The following is an 18,942-nucleotide window of genomic DNA, read 5'->3' as shown; positions in this document are numbered from 1 at the left end:
TCTATTATGGATGGATTAGTTCAAAGGTGCCAAAAGGTAGAGCAACAAAATTAAACCGCACGTACATGCAGATTAGTCAGAAATTTATGAAAATACCTTCATGATTTAATTACAGATATGGTGGCCGAGAGTGGATATTTCTGGGTGCAAACGAATTTGTGGATTCATGGATCAAAGCCTTGAGCCCTTGACCAACACCTGTACGTGCACAATTTTTATGGCCAAAGAGCAACATTGGTTGTGCGTCTATGTATGGTTATGATATTAATCTACGGTCACGATATTGTAATGCATCTATTCAATGGCCAGATTTTTTTTTGTTAACATTTGAGCTCGTAGAATGTATCCAAGTAGTATAGGTCTAGATAGACAGACAGACAGATAGATAGAAAGATGTAAGATAGATAGATAGATAGAAAGGTGTAAGATAGATAGATAGATAGATACATTGATTGATGGATGGATTGATTTAGCATTTTTGAAACCAAATAAAATGTAATTTAATAGAAAGAAAGAAAGAAAGAAAGAAAGAAAGAAAGAAAGATAGATAGATAGATAGATAGATACTCCCTCTGTTCCAGAATATAACAAGTTTTAGGGTTGGACACAGTTATTAAGAAAGTAGGTAGAAGTGGGTGATGGAGGGTTGTGATTGGATGAGTAGTGGAAGTAGGTGGGAAAAGTGAATGGTGGAGGGCTGTGATTGGTTGGGAAGAGAATGTTGGTAGAGAAGTTGTTATATTTTAGGACAAATCCTTAAGGCTAAAAATTGTTATATTTTGGAATGGAGGGAGTAGATAGATAGATAGATAGATAGATAGATTGATTGATTTATGGATTTATGGACGGATTGATTTAGCATATTTGATACCAAATAAAATGTAATTTATTATTCGAGAATAGAACAATCAGGATGAAAATTTTCAAAACCGATGGATAGAAGTGATATTAATCAATTGTACACATTATGATATGACAACAAAAATATTGAAGCAGTAATTCACTATCATAAAACAAACAATTAATCATAACAATTTGGAAAACCTATGTTTAGAAGTGGCTTTAATATAAGATAACTTAAGGATAAGGATAAAACATACCAGAAAATCCTCAGCTTACAAAAGTAATTAAGTCAACATTAATTTCTTCCATATATAACACCTATCTTTGGTCTATATATATGAACCATGGATCCTGAAGTTCACACTCATCAACATTCAACTCAATAGTCACAATAAGACACAAAACAAAACATAGTAGCTCACTCTTCACAATATGAAGCACGCCCACCTTGGACTCATGTTGTTCTGCTTGGTTCTTCTAGTTTTCTTTGCTATCCCTGCACAAATACGAGGCAATTATTTTTTTTTGAATTTGTATGTTTTTTCATCATTTTCTTTGCACTGGCAAGATAATAAACATATGACTCCTTATGTCTCTAGGTCAAAGCACAAGCAGGGCCCCGGTGGGAGTTAGCATTGGAGAACTTAAACTTAGTGTTTGCTTTTCGGCCCCTCCATCGTGGTCTTGCTGTTCAAAGGACAACCTGTGCTATCCATCACTTGAGGCATGCCTGGAAAAGTGCAAGTACGATGAATAGGCACGCAGCCGACTCAGAGGCTAAGTGCTCCGATGTGTGATTGAATTGGACACAATATTTACTAATAATCATATATCCGGTATATTTGGGAATAACATATGTATATGTTCCAACAGATATGCATTTTCTAAATCCATATTGAAGCATATGAGATGCGTGGTGCTTATGTTTAGGAGTTGTTTTCATAATCAACAAAATATAATTCCATATTTTCAATGCTAGAATAAATATTGGGCCAAAAGAAAACCAAGAATCTCATTTCATAAATTTCGTTATCGCACATAAGGACCCAATAAATTGAGTCTATGAAAAAGAGTTGAGCATGCTAGTGGGCGTAGTTGCTATAGCGACACTAGACGTGCATGGTTGCGCTTCCCATGCAGGTTTTGGTTTTGCTTCACGTGGCATCTTTAGCCTCCCGTTCAAAGATCTCTACATATCAGAACTTTCAGTTTTCCTGAAACTTCCATCTCCAAAATCACAAAACTTTCTCTTCAAACATATGAAAACATTCATCTGAAAATCACATTACTTTCCAACCGTATCTAAAACTTTTATCTAACAAATCATAACAACTTTCAATTCAACTATAAAACTGTCATCTCGAAATTGCACAAACTAATGATTCAAATTAAAAACTTCTAGGCAAACTTCATAAAATTTTCAATTGAAAAATCCAAAAATTTTCATGCTGTACTCAAAATCCCTCTTCCTCCTCAACGATCGTCATCCTTGTAATAACGACCGCAATTATGACCAAGTTGTTCATTCCTGCTATTGCCGCTCCTGCACGGTGTGTGGCAGCAGTGGCGAGGGTGGTGTCTCCATGTGGCGGCTAGCAACTACAATGCTGCCCCTGGTGGCTAGAGTTGAGGAGCTATGGCATGGGTGGTGCAGCACAATATATTAGGCGAACTTCTCCAATCTGTTGATATGTAGATATGGCACAAAATGTTGAAGGAACAACTTCAACATGCTAGTAGATAATGCCGTAAGGGCAATTGTGAAAGATCTCGAATCCACAGACAGCAAGAGCTTAGTCCAAAGCTCCAAGAAGATTTAATCCAAGTTGTGAAATAGGAACATCCAGTTGTATTGGTAAGTTGGTAAACGGAAGTAAGCTACAAACTTGAGGGCATCGCCTCAATTTATAGGCTTCAAAACCCCATGTACAACTCATAAACAACTATATGATAACTAGATGACAACCTATTTGATAAGTAGGATGTTACTCAAAACAATCCATCTATTACTCAATGACACCAAGAACACAACTCAAAGGACATATATCTTCTAGTTCTAGCAGTATAAGGACATATGCAATGACATCGTAATTATTGTTAAGCCTTCATGAAGCATGTACTATAGATGCAAAACTCAAATTGCCTTCTTGTTCTTAGTCAAAAATCATATTTTGCTCGTAACACTTATACTTTTTGAATTGGTCGTCTAATGTCCCTCATCAATGGGGGTACGATATGGCCAAAGGAGTTGACCCAGGGATGAAGCGCGGCTGGGAACGTGGACAAGGATCATGGCCTGACACAAGCGCAGATTGAAGGGCAACGACGAGCAGCTCTACTGATGCTGTCGATTGGAAACATTGAAGAGAGAAGGAAAGCAGCGAACGAAGGAATAAGAAGAGGGATCATACTCCTCTGCCCCCCACCCCGATGGGCTAGATGGGCTCTAAACATGCACCTGTGGTGCAGCTGTGCCAAATAGGAATCTTGCAATACATATACTGCAAATCACATTTTACCACGAAAGATTTTGCTGGTATCAATGTGTGCCACCAACATATTCCAGCACTATGACTGTCCACATGGCATGTTGAACAGTGGGGATAGTCGTCAGGCACTACAAGAGATCTTATGATAGGTGACATTTTATTTATGTCATAATAACAAAGAGTTATGTCATGTTTTGAAACCTGTGACTCTCATGTGATGAAAATCCGTTCGTCACAGATCATGCGTCTCGAATCAGGCTCTACGACGAAACATACTTTTTTGTCATTAATCTAGTGATGATTCTTCTCTCGTCATTAACTCTGCATTATCTTGCAAAAAAAACACAAAATCTCTTGTGCCTACCAAGGTCCATGTAGTATGCAACATGTTTATGGGCCTCAGCCCAATTGCAAGCCCAATTAGATTTTGGGCCTAACCTATATAAAAAGAAGTATTTTATTCACTATTTTCATCCCAATTATATTTTATCCAATTTTTTTTGTGTGAAATAACAAATGGTTGAACCCCATTTCAAAAGCCCATATAGGCCCAAGCTTATACAAGCCCAGATAACATCCAATAGCATAAATCCAATATACAATATGGCACAAGCCCAACATCCCATATAACTCAAGCTCAATGATATACGCACAAATTCATAGTCTAGACCTTAGTAACCACAACAGGCTTACTTACATCAGTTAAACAAACAAGTGTAGTACATCTTGACCAAATTCAGCCACAAATCGAAGAGCAAACAACCACAAGTCTATTTGAAAAGATAGGTTTAGTCAATGAGCAAACAACCACAACAGCACCACCATATCCTAGATAGCAAACTAAAGACATCACTGACCATATCTACAAAGTCGAGCCACAAGTAACTGACCAAAACAAACTCAGATGTCCAAAAGTTCACATTCGCTGACCATATCAAAGTTACATCTCCAAGTGACACTTTTGGCAGCAGCCATCTCACATTATGAATTGGTAAGGCAACATGAAGAAATAGGCAAACCTTACTAGGGGGGTGGGAGGGGAGAGGGCCAAAAGATGGGGTATTCAGACCAATCAAACAACGGAGAAGGGAATCGGTCTCCTCTGATGACTTCTTCAAACTTTCAATCTCTTGCAACTTCAGCTCCCTTGCTTCTTCTGAATCAGCTACCTTTTTCTTTAAGGAATCCAACTCCTCCTGCTGACCATCAAGCGTACCTCTAAGATTTGATGCGTCTTACATCTCTACCTCAAGTTCAGCTTCAAGCTCTTGAACCCGTGCAACGACAACACCTTTGCCGCTTCTCTTTGGTGCGGTTGACTCAAGGTCAACATTCTGAAGAAACTTTGATTTTGGCATTACTTGGGAAATGTCACACTCAGAAAATTCTCGAACCAGAATTTCTAAGCTGAATGTGCATTAAATCCCTGTCCAGAACCAGCCAGGGTAGACAAATGACAATTGTTGACATACAGACCCACGTCTTACAAAAATATAAAAGATTACAAATGCAGCAGGAAAGATTAAAGCGAGCTAAACCGGGAAGCTTGACTTCAGCAGCGGGCGAGTCCACTCCACAGGCAAACCTTGACGGCAGCAACGAAACCAATCTCTCTGAGACGGCTCCACTGAGAAGAACTTCAACTCTGGTGTGGGGGAAAAGAGAGCAAGACTGAGTACTACCCACTGTACTCAGCAAGTCATACCGGAAGAGGAAGTATGATGCAAGATATAACCAAAGGAAGCTAGGGGTTCTTTTGTATAAAGCAGGCATTTCAAAGCAGTAGTTGAAAGCAGTAAAACAGCTGTAGTAATTAATCAATATTAACCAATCACTGTCCAACGTTACACCAAGTTGCAACAGGCCCAACCAACCACCTGAACTACACCAGTTCATTAAGCTAAACTAGGGGTGAGACTAATCACGGTGAATCTGGTTGATCGCCCATAACCGCGGGCACGGCTATTCGAATAGTTTTACTCTGGCCAGAGGTGTACAACTGTACCCACAAGACACGATTCCACACATGTCGCCATGCCCCGAAGTATCACCATGATACTGCAAAGGGGGAAATCGTGACAAGACCCTCCACATAACACTCCCCTAACCATCCACACCACGCTAAGGTTTCACCCCCACCCCTCAAAATGCAGTGGGCGGTCCCCTCTTGCGCCGCGGTGAATCCGGCAGCTGGACAACCGAACACCTCGGCCGACCCAACTCCATCACGCCCACCCTCGCCACCGGTGCCTAGGAAAGGGTCGAGCTATACTTTAGATCAAGCAGTTACCCACTCCCGCTTGTGGTAAGCACAGTAAGTCTCCCAGGGTTTCCCGTGAACCGGTCCTTAACTGCCATGGGTGCGACCAGCAAAACCATGCACTCACAGCTTGCCATTCAGAATATTTTAATTAACTGACACCCTTGCGGTGGCACCAATCTAAAGCTATGCCAATAGTCAGAGTCTATGAAATAATGTGACCCCCATTTGTGTACTAGTTGAACTAAGCATGGCTAAGCATTTCCTAAGCCAACATCTAGTCATTTTGATACCCAAGTTATCAATGGCATAAGGTAACCAATATGTGGCTAAGGAACAGGACCCATCCCACATTACATTGTAAAAGAATGCAACATTTAATAGAAATGCGGGACATTGGTAAATTGGGTACAATATGATCAAACGTATTGCATGACCTGCCTTGCTCTCGAACTGATGAGACCTCAGTAACGTCTTCGAGAAACCGCGGATCGACGAAACGGCCGAAACCTACGCGACAAACAAAGCACACAGGCAAAACATGCTATAAGACTACTGAAACAGGAAACAAAACCATTTTTAATGGATTCTTTGCATTTTTATTGATTTACTGAGACTTGAATGGACTTAAACGGACCTCGGATGAATTACTTATGAATTTTAGAAGATAAACTGTGTTTTTACTAATAAAGAAAAAGTCCTTAATAAATTATTGCGCAATAATACCCAGGGCTGACGTCATCCAAGGGGGGAGGGGCGGCGCCGACAGGCGGGGCCCATGGGTCAGCGGCTCAAAGGGGAGAGGAAGGGGGCGCCGGCATGTGGGCCCCACGGGCAGTGGCTCAAGGTGGCCGGTCTACCGTGGACCGGGACCACGCGGGTGGTCCACCGCCGGTCCACAGGACCGACGGTCCGGATCGGCTGGGAGGCCGATCGGACGGCACGGCGGCGGCTAGGCACGGCTCGGCTTGGCTTCAAAACCGGCCGACCGGCCATGGCAACCGGCGGTGACGCGCACGGTCGCCGGCGACGGCAATCGGCGGCGCGGGAAACGACGGCGGACGGGGTACAGGACGGCGGCGTCGACCAAAGGCAACGGCGAGCGCGTGGAGAGAGGCGGCGCAAACGAGAGAGAGGGGAAGAGGGAGAAGGGGGGATCCTCACCGGCGAGTATGGCGGCCGGAGCGGAGGATGAAGGTGGCGGCGACGACCTGGCGATGAGGAGGGGCGGACGGGCGGCGGCGGCACCTACGGAGGGAGTTGAGAAGGATTAGGAGTAGAGAGAGTGACCACGGCGGCCACCATTGTTGGCCGGGAGACGAAGGAGAATGGATAGCTCACCGGTGTGCGAGGAGAACCGGGCTCCGGTGGGGTTTAGCGGAAACCGAGCGGCGGCCGAGGTGGCTCACGCGGCGGCAATGCTAATGGCGGCGGCGGCTTGGCGCGGCGGCGGCTCTAGCGGCCCGGCGCGCGACCGGAGGTGGCGGCAAGCGGCGGCGCTAGTGGCGAGCGGCGCGGCGGCGGTAGGTGGCACGGGAGAGCGCGGCGAAAAGAGGAAAAGGGAGAGGGAGATGCGGGGAAGCTTTATAGGGGCTCGAGAGGGGTGGACATGGCCGGGAAACCCCCCGATTTGGCCGGCGACGTGGGGGAAGAGAGAGAGAGTGGGGGGGATTCAAATCGAATCCCGCCCATTTGCGGGCGCGCGTGCGGGCGGGAATGGCGGGGAGGGCGGCGACGTGGGGACGCGGAGTAGGGGCGCGGCGCGGAGCGGAGAAGGCGGCGGCGCGGACGGTTTCGGCGGCGGTTGCCGTCGTGGAGCGGGCGGCTGGAGGAAGGGGACGACTTGACAGGTGGGCCCCACTTGTCAGCGTCCCGGAGAGAGGGGAAAGGGGAACGGGCCGGCCCAAAGGAAGGAGGCCGAGCGCGGGAGGGAGTGGGCCGACGGTCCAATAGGGAAAAATGAAGGAAAAGAAAAAGAAAAAGAAGAAAGGATTTTTCCTGGGATTTAAAATTGCACTTTGGTGATTTTTAGTTGGTTAAAATTATTTCCAAGGCTCTGAAAATTCCACTAAAAATCTTGTTAATGCACTGGAGCATGGGGAACTCAAGAAAAAATTCCACCACGCTAATTCCGATTATTAATTGCATTTATTAACTAGGGATTTAGCTCTAGGTTAATTAAGATAATTTCTTCGGGCAATTTATTTAACCAATTTTTAAAGCAAGAAAAGGGGGGGGGGGAAACTTCAGGGTGTGACAAACCTACCCCCCTTAAACGGAATCTCGACCTCGAGATTCGGAATGGCTGGCGAAGAGGTGCGGGTGGGTGGCCTTCAACTCATCTTCTCTTTCCCAAGTGGCCACTTCTTCTGAGTGATGACTCCACTGAACCTTGCAGAATCTGATTACTTTGTTTCTGGTCCTTCTCTCGCTGGTTTCGAGGATACGAGTCGGCTTCTCCACATACGTCAGATCTTCCTGAATTTCGATGTGATCTGGACTTGCCTGTTCCTCAGGAACTCTCAAACATTTCTTCAACTTAGAGACGTGGAACACGTTGTGGATGCCAAGCATGTTGGAGGGAAGCTCAAGCTGGTAAGCAGCTTCACCTCTACGTTCCAAGATCCTGTATGGTCCCACAAAGCGTGGTGCCAACTTTCCTTTGGTTTGGAAGTGATGTACTCCCCTGAGCGGAGTGACACGGAGATACACATAATCCCCTGTTTCGAAAGCGAGCTCCCTTCGGCGGTTGTCTGCATAGCTTTTCTGCCGAGATTGCGCGATTCTCAATCTTTCCCTGACAGCTCTGACTTTCTCTTCTGCCTCATTTAAAACTTCTGTACCAAACAACTGGCGTTCCCCTGTCTGATCCCAGAAGAGCGGAGTACGACACCTTCGTCTATACAGTGCTTCAAACGGTGCCATCTGCAGACTAGCTTAGTAACTGTTGTTGTAAGAGAACTCAGCATACGGCAAGCTTTTGTCCCATGCTCCACCAAAGTCAAGCGCACAGGCTCTCAACATATCCTCTAGTATTTGATTGACTCGCTCGGTCTGGCCATCTGTTTGTGGATGGTAAGCAGTGCTGAAATTCAACCGGGTTCCCAATTCTTCTTGTAATTTCTGCCAGAACTTTGAAGTGAATTGGCTTCCTCAATCAGACACGATCTTCTTAGGTACATCATGTAAACACATAATTCTTGCCATATAGAGTTCTGCTAATTTCTTCCCTGAGTAGGTAGTGTGCACCGGAATGAAGTGAGCCACTTTGGTGAGTCGGTCAACGACTACCCAAATAGAATCATGCCCTGATGACGTCCTGGGCAAACCGGTGATGAAATCCATTCCGATTTCTTCCCACTTCCATTCTGGAATCTGAAGTGGCTGTAGCAAACCTGCTGGCCTTTGGTGTTCTGCCCTTACTCGTTGACAGACGTCACAGAGTGCTACGAATTCAGCTATCTCCCTTCTCATGTTGACCCACCAGAACTTTTCTTTGAGGTCTTGGTACATCTTAGTACTACCGGGATGAATGGAATACTGAGTTTGATGAGCCTCGGTTAGTATCAAGTCTTTTAATTCCTTGTTTTCGGGTACATACAATCTTTCTCCCATCCAGATTGTTCCTTATTCATCCTCAACAAAACCTCGGGCTTTTCCAACTCTCATGTTCTTTTTGAGCTCTGCTATTTCAGGATCACTTGCTTGAGCTATGCGAACCTGCTCCACCAGTGTGGGCTGTGCCTCTAGGGCAACCACGAATCCGTGCTCAACTATACCAAGGTTCAGATGTTCCAAATCGCGTTGAACCTCACAACATAGTTGCTCTACCCATACAACATTGCAGTAGCTCTTCCTGCTCAAGGCATCTGCAACCACATTAGCCTTGCCGGGATGATAATGTATTCCCATATCATAATCCTTGATCAGCTCCAACCATCTTCGCTATCTGAGATTCAAATCAGGTTGAGTGAAGATGTACTTTAGACTTTTGTGATCTGTATATACCTCACAACGGTTACCGATCAGATAGTGCCGCCAAATCTTTAAAGCATGAACAACTGCGGCCAATTCCAGATCATGCGTCGGGTAGTTGCCTTCATGAGGACGCAACTGCCGTGAAGCATAAGAAACCACTTTGCCATCCTGCATCAACACACATCCTAGCCCCTGGCGAGATGCATCACAATAGACTGGAAATCTTTCGTCTGATCAGGCAGGATTAAGACTGGTGCAGACACCAACCGTCGTTTGAGTTCTTCAAAACTCCTATTGCATTCAGCAGACCAGATAAACTTTTCTTCCTTCTTCAATAGTTGTGTCATTGGCTTAGCAATTTTAGAGAAGTTCTCAATGAACCGGCGGTAATAGCCCTCAAGTCCTAAGAAACTCCAAACCTGAGTGACTGTCCTTGGTGGGGTCCATTTGGTAACTGACTCCACATTTGCTGGATCCACAGCTACTCCTTGAGCATTCACGATGTGACCGAGAAACTGAACTTCCTTAAGCCAGAAGTCGCACTTGCTGAACTTGGCATATAGCTGGTGCTTTTTTAACTTTTCAAGTACCAGCCGGAGATGCTGCTCATGTTCTTCCTCGGACTTGGAGTAGATAAGTATGTCATCGATGAAAACCATGACAAACTTGTCTAGAAATTCCATAAACACCTTGTTCATCAAATTCATGAAGAAGGCAGGTGCATTAGTGAGTCCGAAAGACATAACTGTGCATTCGAACAACCCGTACCGAGTGGTGAATGTTGTCTGTGGAATATCCTCTTCGCGGATCCTCAACTAGTGATAGCCTGATCGCAGGTCTATCTTAGAGAACACAGTAGCTCCTTTCAACTGATCAAACAGATCATCAATCCTTGGCAAAGGATACTTGTTCTTGATGGTGACCTCATTGAGTGCGCGGTAGTCAACGCACATCCTCTTGGTTTTGTCTTTCTTCTCCACAAAGATAACCGGAGCACCCCAAGGCGACGTGCTCGGGCGGATGTATCCCTTCTGTAACTGTTCATCGACTTGCTTCTTGACTTCCGCCAACTCGTTGGCTCCCATTCTGTAAGGCCTCTTGTGGATTGGAGCAGTTCCAGGTACCAAGTCAATCCGGAACTCGATATCCCTTTTTGGTGGCATTGTTGTCAGATCGTCCGGAAAAACCTCTGGATACTCTCTGACTATGGGAATATCCTCCAGCTTCTTAGTGGTTTTCTCCACTGCTACCTCTTGTTCTTCACCAGCAGCCTGGTTTAAACTAATCCCTGGCTTCTGCGGCACTGGAGACTGGAAGGTTACCACCTCTTCTTTTGCATTGGTCAACTTGATGGTGCGGCTGGCGCAATCAATCACTCCTCTGTGCCTTGTCAACCAATCCATTCCAAGTATGACATCTAGGTCCTTGGATTCGAGAAGAATGAGGTTGGCTGGAAAAATCAACCCTTGAATTTCAACTGTCACAGATGGGCAGTAGTGAGTTGTGGTCATGCCACCTCCAGGAGTATGAACTCGCATTGGTATCTTAAGCTTCACTAAAGATAACCCATGTGCACCAGCAAAACGCTTGGAAATGAAGGAATGGGTTGCACCAGAATCAAACAATATTACTGCCGGTGTCGAGTTGACGGGGAATGTGCCCAATATAACCTCTGTTGCTGACTGCGCCTCCTCTGCAGATGCATGATTGACACGGGCCTGAACGAACTTGGGTCCAGCACGTCTTGGCTTCGGGCACTTTCCAACCGTGTGTCCGGGTTTGTTACAATTGAAGCAGAGTTCGGGTTTTTCTCCCAACCTCTTGGGCTGTTCTGGCAGAGCTGGCTGAACTGATTGAGCTGGAATCTTTAGTGAACTCGGAGTAGGGTTGAGGCTGTGCTGCTCACTGTTGTTGTGACTGCCACTATGGTGGTTCTTGTTGAAGCTTCCCGGGTGGTAGGGACGGTGCTGCCGGATAATCATGGTGGAAGGTCCACCGTGACGTCCCATCGTGAAACGAGGCTTCTGACTCTTCCCCTGGGGAGTCCTGAACTGAGCTGCCTTCCTCTTACGGTTTATTTTGTTACAGTGCTCCTCCTGACGGATAGCCTTATCCACCAGCTTCTCAAAGTCCTCATAATCTCTAGAGATCAACTGGTTAGTCAATTCATCATCAAGACCAGACAGAAACTTCTCCTGCCTCCCGTCATCGGTACGCACGTCCTCAGGGGCGTAGCGTGCGAGGCGGTTGAACTCATGCAAATACTCTATAACTGTTCTGGTTCCTTGTTGCAGGGAACGGAACTCTCTCTTCTTTTGTGCCACAATTCCCTCGGGAACCTGTGCTTTATTGAAACTATGACAAAACTCTGTCCAAGTAACCTCTGCCCCAGTTGGACGGGTCACCATGTAGTTGTCCCACCAAACAGAAGCAGGACCTTGCAGCTGGTGTGTAGCAAAAGCAACCTTCTCTTGCTCGTTGCATTGCAAAAGATTCAGCTTCTTCTCAATGGCATGAAGCTAGTCGTGGGCCTCGATTTGGTTGGTGGTGCTTCAGAAAGTGGGCGGCTTGACACAAAGAAATTCTAACAGTTTGGACTGAGGAGGTGGAGGACCAAACTGCAGGTTCTGCTGCTGCTGCTGTGCTTGCTGCTGCACCTGCTGCAACACCTGATGGTACTGTTGCTGCATCTGTTACATCATCATTGTCATCATCTGAGTCTGATTGTCCAACACCTGGGCGGTGGGGACGGACTGTTGTCAGATGCACTGTTGGCACGTGCTCCATTGATCGGCTCTTCGCTGCCACTGGCGTTGTTGGAGTCGCGTGAACCATTCCTTGTCTCCATCTGAAGGGGATAGGTAGAAATATGAGAAAAGGAAGAAAAACAGGGGGCTCAGAAACTAATCTTTCTTATAAATTTAAGTGTAATTATCTTAATCTTGATTAAAACACTGAAAAAGAGGCACGTAACTCCTAATTGAGGCAGTCATACCACTGACATATGATATCGACCGCCGACTAATCCACAAGCAACAAACCTAAACACGAAAACTGGCAAGCAAACAGACTAAGAAGGTCGGGGCGGCGACTCTGAAGCTCGGGGCGGCGCTTGCAAACGAGGGATAGGACTGACATCTAAAGTAGACAAGGGATAGGAACCAATTCATGCTCAAATCCAAATTAAACAAAGCAAAAGAAGACTCAAATAAATAACCGAGCATGATGATTTTTATGCATAGAACAACATTTTTCACGAACCGAGACAAAAGACACTAATGCAACTGACTAAACAATAACTTAATGCATGAAATAGATGCATAGTCATACTGATACGCATAAACTTACCCCACCGAACATAGACACGACCTAATGCATATCACCCGACAATTCCCGACCGACTGCCGAATAAATTCCGAATAAACTTTTACTAAATCCCTAGACTGTCCCTAGTCGAGAAATCCAATTAAATAAGCGACCAAGATTTTTCCCACAAATCAAAAGAACAAACCCCAAAATTTTCCCGAAACAAAATCCAAGTGCAAAAGGGCATATGCATATGAAAAAAAAGGGTTCAGAGGGCTCTTAGGTTTCTAGTTGGCTTGTCCTACGGTCAAGGTCGGCTCTGATACCAACTTGTCACACTCAGAAAATTCTCGAACCAGAATTTCTAAGCTGAATGTGCATTAAATTCCTGTCTAGGACCAGCCAGGGTACACAAACGACAATTGTTGACATACAGACCCACGTCTTACAAAAATATAAAAGATTACAAATGCAGCGGGAAAGATTAAAGCGAGCTAAACCGGGAAGCTTGACTTCAGCAGCGGGCGACTCCACTCCACAGGCAAACCTTGACGGCAGCAACGAAGCCAACCTCTCTGAGACGGCTCCACTGAGAAGAACTTCAACTCTGGTGTGGGGGAAAAGAGAGCAAGACTGAGTACTACCCACTGTACTCAACAAGTCATACCGGAAGAGGAGGTATGATGCAGGATATAACCAAAGGAAGCTAGGGATTCTTTTGCATAAAGCAGGCATTTCAAAGCAGTAGTTGAAAGCAGTAAAACAGCTGTAGTAATTAATCAATATTAACCAATCACTGTCCAACGCTACACCACGTTGCAACAGGCCCAACCAACCACCTGAACTACACTAGTTCATTAAGCTAAACTAGGGGTGGGACTAATCACGGTGAATCTGGTTGATCGCCCATAACCGCGGGCACGGCTATTCGAATAGTTTTACTCTGGCCAGAGGTGTACAACTGTACCCACAAGATACGATTCCACACATGTCGCCATGCCCCGAAGTATCACCATGATACTGCAAAGGGGGAAATCGTGACAAGACCCTCCACATAACACTCCCCTAACCATCCACACCACGCTAAGGTTTCACCCCCACCCCTCAAAAGGCAGTGGGCGGTCCCCTCTTGCGCCGCGGTGAATCCGGCAGCTGGACAACCGAACACCTCGGCCGACCCAACTCCATCACGCCCACCCTCGCCACCGGTGCCTAGGAAAGGGTCGAGCTATACTTCAGATCAAGCAGTTACCCACTCCCGCTTGTGGTAAGCACGGTAAGTCTCCCAGGGTTTCCCGTGAACCGGTCCTTAACTGCCATGGGTGCGTCCAGCAAAACCATGCACTCACAGCCCGCCATTCAGAATTTTTTAATTTACTGACACCCTTGCGGTGGCACCAATCTAAAGCTATGCCAATAGTCAGAGTATATGTAATAATGTGACCCCCATTTGTGTACTAGTTGAACTAAGCATGGCTAAGCATTTCCTAAGCCAACATCTAGTCATTTTGATACCCAAGTTATCAATGGCATAAGGTAACCAATATGTGGCTAAGGAACAGGACCCATCCCACATTACATTGTAAAAGAATACAACATTTAATAGAAAAATGCGGGATATTGGTAAATTGGGTACAATATGATCAAACGTATTGCATGACTTGCCTTGCTCTCGAACTGATGAGACCTCAGCAACGTCTTCGAGAAACCGCGGATCGACGAAACGGCCGAAACCTACACGACAAACAAAGCACACAGGCAAAACATGCTATAAGACTACTGAAACAGGAAACAAAACCATTTTTAATGGATTCTTTGCATTTTTCTTGATTTACTGAGACTTGAATGGACTTAAACGGAGCTCGGATGAATTACTTATGAATTTTAGAAGATAAACTGTGTTTTTACTAATAAAGAAAAAGTCCTTAATAAATTATTGCGCAATAATACCCAGGGCTGACGTCATCCAAGGGGGGGGCGGCGCCGATAGGCGGAGCCCATGGGTCAGCGGCTCAAAGGGGAGAGGAAGGGGGCGCCGGCATGTGGGCCCCACGGGCAGTGGCTCAAGGTGGCCGGTCTACCGTGGACCGAGACCACGCGGGTGGTCCACCGCCGGTCCACAGGACCGACGGTCCGGATCGGCTGGGAGGCCGATCGGACGGCACGGCGGCGGCTAGGCATGGCTCGGCTCAGCTTCAAAACTGGCCGACCGGCCATGGCAACCGGCGGTGACGCGCACGGTCGCCGGCGACGGCAATTGGCGGCGCGGGAAACGATGGCGGACGGGGTACAGGACGGCGGCGTCGACCGAAGGCAACGGCGAGCGCGTGGAGAGAGGCGGCGCAAACGAGAGATAGGGGAAGAGGGAGAAGGGGGGATCCTCACCGGCGAGTATGGCGGCCAGAGCGGAGGATGAAGGTGGCGGCGACGACCTGGCGATGAGGAGGGGCGGACGGGCGGCGGCGGCACCTACGGAGGGAGTTGAGAAGGATTAGGAGTAGAGAGAGTGACCACAGCGGCCACCATTGTTGGCCGGAGACGAAGGAGAATGGATAGCTCACCGGTGTGCGAGGAGAACCGGGCTCCGGTGGGGTTTAGCGGAAACCGAGCGGCGGCCGAGGTGGCTCACGCAGCGGCAATGCTAATGGCGGCGGCGGCTTAGCGCGGCGGCGACTCTAGCGGCGGCGGCGCGCGACCGGAGGTGGTGGCAAGCGGCGGCGCTAGTGGCGAGCGGCGCGGCGGCGGTAGGAGGCACGGGAGAGCGCGGCGAAAAGAGGAAAACGGAGAGGGAGATCCGGGGAAGCTTTATAGGGGCTCGAGAGGGGCGGACATGGCCGGGAAACCCCCCGATTTGGCCGGCGACGTGGGGGAAGAGAGAGAGAGAGTACGGGGGGGGGGATTCAAATCGAATCCCGCCCATTTGCGGGCACGCATGCTGGCGGGAATGGCGGGGAGGGCGGCGACGTGGGGACGCGGAGTGGAGGCGTGGCGTGGAGCGGAGAAGGCGGCGGCGCGGACGGTTTCGGCGGCGGTTGCCGTCGTGGAGCGGGCGGCTAGAGGAAGGGGACGACCTGACAGGTGGGCCCCACCTGTCAGCGTCCCGGAGAGAGGGGAAAGGGGAACGGACCGGCCCAAAGGAAGGAGGCCAAGCGCGGGAGGGAGTGGGCCGACGGCCCAATAGAGAAAAAAGAAGGAAAAGAAAAAGAAAAGGAAGAAAAGATTTTTCCTGGGATTTAAAATTGCACTTTGGTGATTTTTAATTGGTTAAAATTATTTCCAAGGCTCTGAAAATTCCACTAAAAATCTTCTTAATGCACTGGAGCATGGGGAACTCAAGAAAAAATTCCACCACGCTAATTCCAATTATTAATTGCATTTATTAACTAGGGATTTTGCTCTAGGTTAATTAAGATAATTTCTTCGGGCAATTTATTTAACCAAAAAAGGGGGGGAAACTTCAGGGTGTGACAGGAAACAACTTCAGTATGAGTCTTTGGTTCTTGCCCTTCTTGTGAAGGATCATCAATGATAGCTTCCATCTCAGGCTAGCAATATAAAGATAAGAAATCACAAATCACATTACATTCACATAAATATGTAAGTGCAAAAGATAAAAGAAAAATATAACTCACAATAACATTCTTTACAGGCTCACTAAAACCCATCTTGCTGTTGCAATGGCACTCCTTGAAAACATAAATTGTAGTGGGTGGCAGTGTGGCACGTCCTTATACTTAGTTTGCTTCTAAAATTACATGCAAACAGTTTGTAAATAAAGATGCCATCACTTTCTGAAAGTTTTTTCATATGCATATTTAGAGTGCTAAATATAACATGCCATTAGTGTAACGTTTTCTTATCCATAATATGTCATCCAATGTTTTAACAACCTATGGCTGCTAGGTGCTTATATCCACCATGTTAGAACCACAGCAACAGATTATGTAGTTAAAGTGCAGTTGGCTAGATAAAAATATTTAGGGTGATTGTACATAAGTATTACTAACTCCTAGAAAATGCATGTCTAGTTTCTGTGGATCACACATGACACATACAAACTCAAAATCTGAAAAAAAAATCAACTTATTATACACATAACACATAATTAAGTTACAAATAAGAGTACAAAAGAACCGACACATTTTATTTTGTATCTTACCACATGGCATTGTGCAATGTAGCTCCGAGAGCATGTCCTTTGCTAGTACTGAGCATTCTCATGGTTGTTATGTTTGTTTTACAGACACTTCTCCTATAGAAAGGGAAACACTAGTAAGACAAGTAGCTTATTTCTATCACATATAGATAAGACAACTGTACACAATATTTTGATAGTACGTTGTATTGGTCAATCACATATGGTTTGACTGGTCAGAAGTAAAAACATATTTAGATTCAGATCAGAAAATAATATACGCGTGTTAGTTGTACCACGAAAATTGCCAGTTTTTACAAATATGACATGCATGTGAGCTTCAGGTACAAACAATATGCTAGCTTCCTCTTGCTTTTAAATGTTTTTCATTACCATATATATGATTTATTCACTTGTTTCTCTTGGAATGTAAACAAATATAGAGAAAAGACATACTATGATTTTTTTTACTAGAATATGAGACTTGACAAGTTAACAGCAGGTTCTGAATTTGAAGTCAACAATAGGTAACTAGTTGTCATTAAACCATGGTCATAGTTTTTGTACCAGCAAATTAACCCAAGATACAAAACAAGTAGATGCGGCATCATGATTCATGTAGCCAACACTGTGTAAGATTTTTGAAATAATGCCATGATTTCCAATAACATTCAAGTCTATACCTTATGCTTTGGATCTGACCACATCTCTACTATTGCTTGCCATTGCTCACGGTCATACTCTTCAGCGATGATGTTGTTCTCACTTCGTTTTCTGGTGTACCATCAAAGAAAATATTCTTCAACTTGTACCTCATTTGTCATTGTCTAGACTTGAGCAAATCAGCACATGCATCTTTGACCGTCTGATTATTTTCATCTTTGGCAAATTGGCCCTAATCAAGAGCATGGATAAAAGAAAATTAGCATTAAAATAGAATAACATACAACATGATAAACCTAATGACAGGTGAATAAAAAAATAAGTAAAAATCTGCATAAAATAGCAAGCAAAATGAACGACATAGACAAGAATAAAGTTATACAACAAGTAGCATGTGTTCAACTTGGGAGCAAATAAAGCAATATGAAAGAAAAACAAATAGCTTCTAAGACTTAGTTGCGGATGTTCAACTTCTCCATTTAAAATTCAGATTAGAATTGTATAGATCCAACATGGGCATAGAAATGAGGATGCAAAATTAATCAGAGCCCACACAATAATTTGTAGAAACTAGGACATAATTCATCTTATACATTTGCAGATACTCACATAAAGCAACCCATGAACATACTGCAATACAGTGAACAATTAAAATTTAAGAGTGTTGCTCTATTAGGAAAGAATTGATCTACTTACAACCACTTTATCCATATAGTTTTTAAGTTGAGACTTGCCATTCTTATACTCCTTCCAGTGAGTAAAGATTGGTATGTGCTGCCTAAGTACAACCCCCCACTCTGATGCTTGCTTTGCAAACTACATTGGTGCTTCTGGCCTTCTCTTCCCTTCAACAATGCGCACCATCTTAAGGGTGTGTTTGGTTGCTCGTATCTATCAAGCCTGGCTCATCTCCGTCATCCAGGTTGAGTTCGTCCTAGTTAAGGCGATACATATGCAGTCGTTTGGTTGTTTGCATTAGTCTGGCCTGGCTACTACGAGATACTGTTTGGTTGTCTGCACGGGGGATACGGTTCAGATGAGAATTTGTTTGGTTGGTTGTATGAACCGTATGTATGAGGATATTTTTTCTTGGGTGAGATTACCGCTTATAAATTTCCACTATATTAGAGTTCAGGTAACCTGAATTTATTTTTTTCATATATCAATCTTCTTTTGTTAGTAAAACAACTCATCAATTGAACTAATGTAGTGGAGTACGTAACTACACAGTAAATCGTATATTAGTGACTAATTACGGGATTAGAGAA

At 45.3% G+C, this 18,942-nt stretch overlaps 1 long non-coding RNA gene and 1 pseudogene across 1 annotated transcript; one reads left to right on the top strand and one right to left on the bottom strand.

Annotated features, from left to right (window-relative positions):
• The first annotated feature begins 1,204 nt into the window (after window positions 1–1,204).
• Window positions 1,205–1,715, top strand: LOC136354030 (uncharacterized). Its single transcript, XR_010737714.1, has 2 exons — window positions 1,205–1,354; window positions 1,443–1,715. It is a non-coding gene; the product is annotated as an uncharacterized lncRNA (long non-coding RNA).
• A 13,334-nt stretch (window positions 1,716–15,049) lies between these two features.
• Window positions 15,050–18,538, bottom strand: LOC136354175 (uncharacterized; annotated as a pseudogene).
• Window positions 18,539–18,942: the final 404 nt, after the last annotated feature.

The sequence above is a fragment of the Oryza sativa genome, chromosome 11 (genome assembly GCF_034140825.1).
Source record: "Oryza sativa Japonica Group chromosome 11, ASM3414082v1".
Lineage (NCBI taxonomy): Eukaryota > Viridiplantae > Streptophyta > Magnoliopsida > Poales > Poaceae > Oryza > Oryza sativa.
The sequence above is the reverse complement of the archived record's forward strand: the minus strand, read 5'-3'. Positions and strand labels throughout refer to the sequence as shown.